The sequence below is a fragment of the Triticum dicoccoides genome, chromosome 4B (assembly GCF_002162155.2).
Source record: "Triticum dicoccoides isolate Atlit2015 ecotype Zavitan chromosome 4B, WEW_v2.0, whole genome shotgun sequence".
Lineage (NCBI taxonomy): Eukaryota > Viridiplantae > Streptophyta > Magnoliopsida > Poales > Poaceae > Triticum > Triticum dicoccoides.
Window position 1 is genome coordinate 4,899,696 of NC_041387.1, and position 9,045 is coordinate 4,908,740.

General features: G+C 46.7%; 1 pseudogene; it reads left to right on the forward strand.

Moving 5' to 3' along the window:
- The first annotated feature begins 8,123 nt into the window (after positions 1–8,123).
- Positions 8,124–9,045, forward strand: part of LOC119293158 — an 8,253-nt pseudogene continuing 7,331 nt past the window's right edge.

A 9,045-nucleotide genomic window follows, 5' to 3' on the forward strand; every position in this document is an offset into this window, starting at 1 on the left:
GGCACGAAAGTTTAGTCCCACCTCGCTAGCTGAGGGAGCTCGAGAGTGGTTTATAAGCCCCACTCCCGCTGCCCTCTCTAGCTCCTCTCAAATGCAGGCTTTCGGGCCTAAACACACTGTATCTGTCTGTGGGCCTGCTGGGCCTTCTGCAGGCCTGAATCATGGCCCAAGTAGATGGGTTTCTAGTCGTATTCAGGCCGTGGTGGCCTAGTAGGTGGCATTTTTTTAATTTTTTTCCAGTTTTTTTGTTTTCTTTGTTGCTTTATTTTTTATTTTGTAATAGTTTATTTTATTTTGTTTTATTTTGTTTCTACATATTTATTTTATAAAAGTTTATTTTACTTTATTTTATTTTGTTTCTACTTATTTATTTTATTTTATTTTATTTTTTCTACTTATTTATAAAAGTTTATTTTGTTTATTCTTATTTATTTTATTTCCTTTTTTGCTGTTTGTACTTATTTTATAAAAATTCTTTTTGCTTTTAATGTTTTTCACAGAAAATACTTTGATAATTCTTTCTACTTATTTATAAAAGTTCATTATGTTTCTACTTATATATTTTATTAGAGTTTATTTTATTTTATTTGGTTTCTACTTACATCATCAATTTTCAACCCTTTCACTTATTTATTTATTTTCTAATTACTTGTTTATTTTCTTTTTTGATAATTCTTTTTGCTATTAAAGTTTGTAACAAAATTCTATATAATTTTAGTTTCAATAATACTAGAGGTTTATAAAAGCTTTTTAGTTGATTTCTTCAGTACCAGTTCTAAGGCTGTTACAAAGGCATTTTATTTGGTACAGGTTTTAAGGATGGTGCCCCACGAGCATCTTTTAGTACCGGTTCGTGGCATGAACCGGTAAAAGAGTTTTTTAGTTGATTCTTTTTGTAGCTGTTTTTTAGTCCCACCTCGTCAAGCGAGAGGCACTCGCATCGGTTTATAAGCCCTGAGTGTAGAGACGGTGAAGGGAGAAGCGCAGTGCTCACCTGCACGTTGGCCTGAAGCTAAGCAACGTGCAGGTGAGCATTGCGCCTCTCTTTCATTTTGGCATGATATATATAGGCATATCATTGGTCCCGGTTGGTGGCATGAACTGGTTGGTGGCATGAATAGTTAAAATTTGAATTCTTTAAAATTTGTGTGAATCACAAGTTTGTGATTAACTTTACTAAAAAAATGAGCATAGATGCACCTATAGAAAGAATTCAACCTAAATTAATAATAAATTTCTATGAACTTCAGAGAAATTCAGTATGAATTTAGGTCAAATTCCCTATATAAGGCATCTATTTTCACTTTGAGAGAAGCTCAACAAGGCAGAGAGGAAGGGGCTTATAAACCGGTGTGAGCGCCCTTCGGTTGGCGAGGTGGGACTAAACTCTGACCGCAACGAGGACCAACCCTTTAGTCCCGGTTCGTGGCATGAACCGGGACTAAAGGGCAGCCTTTGGTCCCGGTTCAGGCCACCAACTGGGACCAATGGTGGTGGGCCAGGAGCGAGGACCATTGGTCCTGGTTCGTCCCACCAACCGGGACCAAAAGGTCCAGACAAACCGGGATCAAAGGCTCACGTGGCCCGACCGGCCCCCGGGGCTCACGAACCGGGTCCAATGCCCCCATGGGTCCCGGTTCTGGACTGAACCGGGACTAATGGGCTGGCCCGGCCTGGACCATTGCCCCCTTTTCTACTAGTGTTATCCAGCTCTCCTAGCATGCAGGTCATGCTCACCTTATGGAACGGCCACACGGCTCGGTCGTCTCCTTCCATGCATGCAGCTAGCTGCTAACAAACACAACGCATGCAACTAACAACCCCTAACCGATGCAAGATCAAGACTATGGCTAACAGCTTTGCCAATTGAACCTCTCACCCATAATTGTTATTAGTGCTTGCACAGTCAGACTCAAATTAGAACGCAGACAGGAGCCTGGAGATCCTGAGCTGCTGCGCGAGCAGTGGCCCGAGTGTTGGAAATAATCACGACTAGGACATCCAGTCCGGTACGGGCTTGGAGTTGTGCCCGAGTCGGCTATGTATAGGTTAATTAGTAGTACTATATATATCTGTACGTAGTACCCCTTGTAACTCAACCCAGACCAGATCAATACAAAGTAATCAACAGGACCGACAGGGTCCTGTGGCCATAGATCGCTCGTGTTCTCCTGTTCGCGTGTGTGCGTGAGTTTCGGCGAGCTGATTAAGCGATCAAGGAGCCGACGTGATAGTTCCGTACGTGCATGTGCATGTACTAGTTCACGTCAAGAATCGATCCACCTGCCTTTGCCTCAGCTTTGCTGTGTTGTATGTGCGTGTTGGCCAAAAGTATCGGCCGGCTAGAACGCATTGAGCAGCAGGTTGTGTACGTGCACCACCTCAACGTCTACATCTCCAAACGGTTGCTCGGCAAGCTCGGAAAGTACTCGAGCTAGTCTCGTACGCGTGTATCACCGGAAAGTACACGGCTACATCAGCGTCGAGGTCGGGCCTGTGCCAACAATTGGTATCAGAGCTCGGTTTGTCTGTCGTGATCTTCTGAAAGCACACGAAGGTTCATGTCGAACACAGGTAAGGAGATCGTGACGGCGGCAGCGGGAGCACCGATGCCGATGTGGGGGGATCACAATTCCCCCATCTGGATCGAGAGCACTACGCAGTATGGGCGATGAACATGGAGGTCGCGATGGAGGGAGCTGGGTACTGGGAAGCCGTCGACCCCGGCGGCGCCGAGTACTCGAAGGGCGCGGCGAAGTACCGGAAGGATCGTCAGGCATTAACGGCGATCTACTCTGCCATGCCGAAGGATGTGCTGCAACACCTCGTCGGAAAGAACTCGGCGAAGGAGGGATGGGAGACCATCAAGATCCTGCACCAGGGTCATGACCGTGTCAAGGAAGCACACCTCCAGTTCCTAATGAGAAGCTACGAGTGCCTGAAGATGGATGAAAGTGAGACGGTCGATCAGTTTGCCGCCCGTCTCAAGACCCTCGTCAACGGCATACACAGCTATGGTTCAACCCTAGAATAAGTTGCGATCGTCCGACGATTTTTGCGCGCCGCGCCGGCACGCTACATTCAGATCATCACGTCGATCGAGCAATGCCTTCACCTGAAGACTCTTACGGTCGAGGATCTCGTCGGAAGGTTCAAGGCACACGACAAGAGAATTCGTCTCAGTTTCGGCGACGCGGAGGCGAGTGAGCACCTGATGTTGACAAAGGCGCAATTTACCGTCCTGTTGAAAGAAAAGCAAGGCGGATCCACGAGCAGCAGCAAGAAGAAGGGGAAAGTGAAGCAGCGCTCGGCGAAAAAGAACTTTGCCGACTCGGACGACGAGGCTGCACCTGAACCACCGAGGAGGAAGTTTGACATCAGAAAAGTAAGGTGTTATAAGTGTGGCCTCCTCGGTCACTTCAAGGCTGACTGTGAGGAAGCACTGAAGCAGAAGGCGCTCATGGCCGAGGAAGGAGACGACGGGGATATGATGCTGATGTGCGAGCTAGTGGACGAGGAGGATCCATATGATCTTGGTCAGCTGGACACATTTCCGATGAGTGCATCCGTGTCGGTAGAACCAGGCGAAGTTGTGGCGCCAGAATACCATGACTCAAGGCGTGGCAGTGTGATTACGCCAGCAAACCCCGGTGAAGTTGTGGCGCCAGAAGACCATAACGCAAGGCGTGACGGTGTAATCGTGCTAGAAGCAGGTGAAGTCGTGGCTCCAGAAGACCATGACATAAGGCGCGACGGTGTGATCACGCTAGAACCAGACGATGACATGGCGCCAGATGACCACGATACGTGGCAAGCTACACTCGGGTCAGACAAGCATGACGCATACACGGTGTCAAGTGGTGCAACGAACAGCATGTACGTTGCATGCGGCAGGTGCGTGCCAGGAGTGCCAGGAGACCAAGACACGAGTGGTGATGCGTCAGCTTTAGCTACTCCGTGTGTAAAGTAAGTCGTGCGTGCCACACACGAGCAGGCGGCCGACGAGGGGCTATGCATCTACGTGGGCAGCAGCAGCATCGGAGCTGGTGCACGGACTGGTGCTGCTCCGGATAGGCCAGAAGGACGTGGCCACTACAAGTCGTATACTACAACTCCATTGGAAAAACCACCACCACGTATGGTGTTTCTTCCATTGAAACGCAAGAGGGCAGTCTATCTATGTCCATGTGCATGCCAGAAATAAGGAGCAGTGCAGATAGTATTGCACGCCCTCCAAGCAGACTAAGGCAGAGTCCAGATTGCAGCTTAGAAGCTACAACAACACCAGCAACAGGAACTTTGGCAAGTTCAGAAGCAAGTGTGTTATCTTCAAAAGCACACGAACGACGCGTGTTGGACATCTCTTCAGAAGAAGCACTTCGAATAAATTCGGTGAAGATGAAGAGTAAAGGGCAACGATGTTTGCACATCGAGGAACCGAAAGCAAAGACGGAAGAATGTTGGCGCCGTGCTATGGATGAAGAGTTGTGGACGATCCGAGACAACAAAGTATGGGAACCCGCGGATCTTCCCAACGGACATAATGCCATAGAGCTCAAGTGGGTGTACAAACTCAAGAAAGATGTTGAAGGGAACTTGGCGAAGCATAAAGCAATGCTCGTAGCTAAAGCATGCGTGCAAGAGCAAGATGTGGACTTCGAAGAAGTGTTCGCTCCAGTTGCAAGGATGGACACGGTGAGGCTACTTATAGCTCTCGCGGCTCAAGAATCTTGAAGGATACATCATATGGATGTGAACTTCGTGTTTTTGACTAGGGAGTTGGAAGAAGAAGTATACGTGCATCAATCACCTGGGTACATCAAACAAGGAGAGGATCACAAGGTATTGAAGCTACACAAGGCATTGTACGGGCTAGGACAAGCTCCTCGAGCATGGAATATTAAGCTTGACTGTACATTGATTTCTCTTGGATTTGAGAAAGCCCCACTAGAGCATGCTATGTACAAACGAGGTGAAGACAAGGATCGTCTTTTAGTGGGCATCTATGTGGATGATCTGTTGATAACTGGAGCAGGCGAAGAGGTGATTGCAAACTTTAAGCTACAAATGGAGGAGCTATTCAAGATGACTGATCTAGGGCTCTTGAGTTACTACCTTGGGATAGAGGTATAGCAAAAGCCGGAGGGGGTCACACTATGCCAGGAGGCATATGCAAAGAAGATAGTTGAAAGTTATAGCATGGAAGGTTGCAACACAAGTCATGTTCCGATGAAGCCTCGTGTTGTTCTAAGCAAGAAGAGTGAAGCACCCACGGTTGATGCAACGGAGTATAGAAGTGTGGTCCGAAAGCTGAGGTATCTCACGAAGACAAGGCCGGACTTGTCCTATTCCGTTGGCATAGTGAGTCGCTTCACGAAAGCTCCCACGACGAAACATGGCAGCTGTGGAAAATATACTCAGGTACATCAAAGGGACAACAAACTTCAGTTGTGTCTATTTGAGAGAGAAGAAGGAGATGGTGGAGCTACTTGGCTACAGTGATAGCGACATGGCAGGAGATGTGAACGACCGTAAGAGTACCTCAGACGTGGCATATTTCTTGGGAGGAAGCATAGCGAGTTGGCTATCACAAAAGCAGAAGGTGGTCGCATTATCATCTCGTGAAGCGGAGTATATTGCAGCTGCAACCGCGGTGTGTCAAGGCGGAGTACTCTTGCCGATGGAAGAAATTCCATAAATGTCCCATAGAGTAAAAAAGCTGTTTTGAGGAACCAGTATCAAAACTTGACCCATTAGCTGCTGCCCTACTTCATCCAAGGGCTAGGTCTACGAAGGCTACTTGGTGACCTCACAGGTAAGGAACGAGTGGTGCTCAACATTGACGACAAGTCTACAATCTCTTTATGGAAGAATCCAGTGCATCATGGACGACGCAAGCACATCGATACGAGGTATCGGTACCTAAGGGAGTGCGTGGAAGAAAGTAAGATTGACGTCAACTACGTTTGCACCAACGACCAGCTTGCAGATATCCTAACCAGATCTTTGGGACGACAGAAGTTCGTAAAGATGCGGCGAAGGATCGGCGTCCAAACTGTAAAGTGAGGACATCATGTTTAGAGGGTAATTGTTGGAATTAACCACGTGTCCTAGTCCGGCTTGTACAGGAACTAATCCTCGTATAGGAGTCGGATAGGTGTAGGCTAGCTGAGTCGGATAGGTGTAGATTAGCTTGCTCCTTTATACACTCTTGTAACCCCGTGTAAATAACCAACCCAGATTGAAAAAGCAATATACAACAGTAGGGATGTAAGTGGCAAATAAATGGCGTCTGCAATCCTGTTTTGTTAGTTTTTGCTAGCTTGATAGTTCATTTTCTTCAAACAAACAAAAAACTTTTTTGAACTATCATATCATAAATAGACTTTAAATGGGATTAAATGAGACCGGGTTGACATCCCTATACAATAGGGACGACACGTTCCTGGTTTTGCAATCAAGTCGCCGTATCCTGTTCGCCTGTATAGCCAGCTACAAAATCGATCCAGCTAGCCTGCTTCTCGTACGTATGTGTGCAACTTGCCGGTGTCAGCTAGTTTGCTACGTGCGTGTCTCCAGCCTAGTTCGTCGTTCATCGCTCCGCCGGAAAGTAATCAGCGGATCACTGCATCGACATCCGGACCAAGGTCAACATTAACGATTGCCTTGCAGATTCCTCGGAACGAGTATTACTCTGCTGTGTTTTCCGGTGTCCGGAACGACAGGGTGCATCATGCATGCCCAAGCAGGGAGCTCTGCAGGGTAAACGAGCAGCTCGGGAAGCAGAGTACGACGCCCAGGTAGAGGCAGTCTGAATGTGAACTGATGTCAGGACACAATCTCTGAACCTCTGAATAATTTTGACACGTTCAGTTAACTACTGTTTCATTTCCGGAAAGAAGAGACAGACGGCAGAGATTCATTACTGAAGAAACGGTGTATGCTAATGCTACTGAAAATTGGTAAATGTATGGATGTTAATTGGTTGATTTAGCGAGCTAAATTGTTGGGTTTATTTCATTTTTAGATAAATTGCTGGGTGGGTGATGATGCGATGTACTATTGATGGTCAAATCGAATTAGGATTGTACTATTAATGCCACTAGCATTGAAATAGGATGCTACTATTTGGAAATCTGCGTGGATTTCTTATCTGTTGTGTTGTGGGTAGACGTGATGGTATCTTTTTAGTACTACAAGTTTGCTGAGTGCTGGGTGCTATTTGTGATGCGGATCAATTTTTCATTGTAGCGAGTGACACGGTCGAATCGAAATAGGACGCTACTGCTGCTGCCACTAGCGTGTTTAAGCGTGTCAATCCATTTGTACTTTGTAGTGCCCTAGTCCAGTCATCAATCCATTGGTGGTGCTTTCGTCTAAATGGTAGTACCCTGGTCCCATGGTAGACGATGATCGTAGTCTGATGCTGGACGGGTGATTCGTTTTTCTGAAAATTGCTAGTTGTCTGTCTGTTGGTTAAAAACTACTCCCTCTGTAATAAAATATAAGAGTGTTTAGATCATTCAAAATTGCTAGTTCCTCTGTAAAGTAGTGATCTAAACGCTATTATATTTCTTTACGGAGCGAGTACTGTACATTGCAGTAGATTCGGACTGCTGAATTGGGGATTCATGGTATTTTTCAATCGAAGATTGCTGAGTGATGATGAAACCTAGTAGTGTGTGGCAGTCAAATCAAAATAGGCAGGTACTGCTAATGCCACTAGCATGTTTGGCCTTGTGGAACTTACTCCATTTTGATCTGTTCCTAGTGCCGATGGTCATCCATTGGTGGTGGTCAAGTCGTTCATTTTGTTGAGCGAGTCTTTGATAGGATGAATGCTGCTCGTAGTGCCATGGTCCCATGCTCATCCATTGGTTAGCGCCTTTGAGCTCCTCGATTATTATTCTGCCGTGCATTGCATGACGGGGGGTCATAATCCTAAGAAAGTCTCGGCGCAACTAATTAACTACTTTTGCATAAGAAAACTGTGCACGCCAAGACCAAGACTTGGAGTGGCATATCCTAGACCATATATCGTGCTCATGGTGTGGGATCAGCTACTCTCTCCGGTCATTCCATTATTTGTTCCCATCCATTGTCCCCTCCCCTGTCCGACCAATATGGCTGTAGAGCTTGGGCATCTCGCCCAACGAGCTGCAACTATACTTTGCATCCTGATTTTCCAGGTAGCACCATCTGATTCCCGTGCTCAAGCCAGGATATCAGGTGAGGCTGGAACCTGCATCAGCAGGGAGCGGGATGCGCTTCTGTACCTCAAGGAAGGCCTTCTGGATCCTGCCGGCTGTCTCTCGTCATGGCATGCCGAAAATTGTTGTGGCTGGGAGGGGGTCCGGTGCAGCAACAGAACTGGCCATGTCATCAGGCTCGACCTCCGCAACACAGATGACAATGATGATGACGGCGACAGCAGACTATTCTCGTTTAGAGGGGAGATGGGCCCCTCTTTGGCTGCATTACAACAGTTGAGGTATCTTGATCTGAGTAGGAATGATTTCTATGGCGCAAGCATTCCTGTGTTCGTGGGCTCTCTGAAGAACCTAAGGTACCTCAACCTCTCAATGTCAGGTTTGAGTGGGAGAATACCTTCCCAACTCGGTAATCTCTCAAATTTGAGATATCTTGATGTTGGTGGGTTTTACAATTCTCTTGATGTAGTGGATCTTGCATGGTTGCCACGTCTACCATTGTTGAGCTATCTAGACTTGAGCTATGCGAACCTCGGTCCCGTGCAGGATTGGTTCCACATGGTTAACATGCTTTCTTCTCTAAAAGTGCTTCACTTAGACAATTGTGGCCTTTACAACACATGGTCTGCTACTTCAAAATCAAACCTGACACATCTCCAAGTCCTTGGTCTACCAGGAAACCAGTTTAACACATCATTAAAGCACAACTGGTTCTTCTGGGATCTCACAAGCCTTAAGGAGCTTCACCTCTCTGATTGTTTCTGGAATGGGTCTATTCCTGAAGAACTTGGAAACATGACGTCCCTTCAGGTCATAGATTTTGATTACAATGATC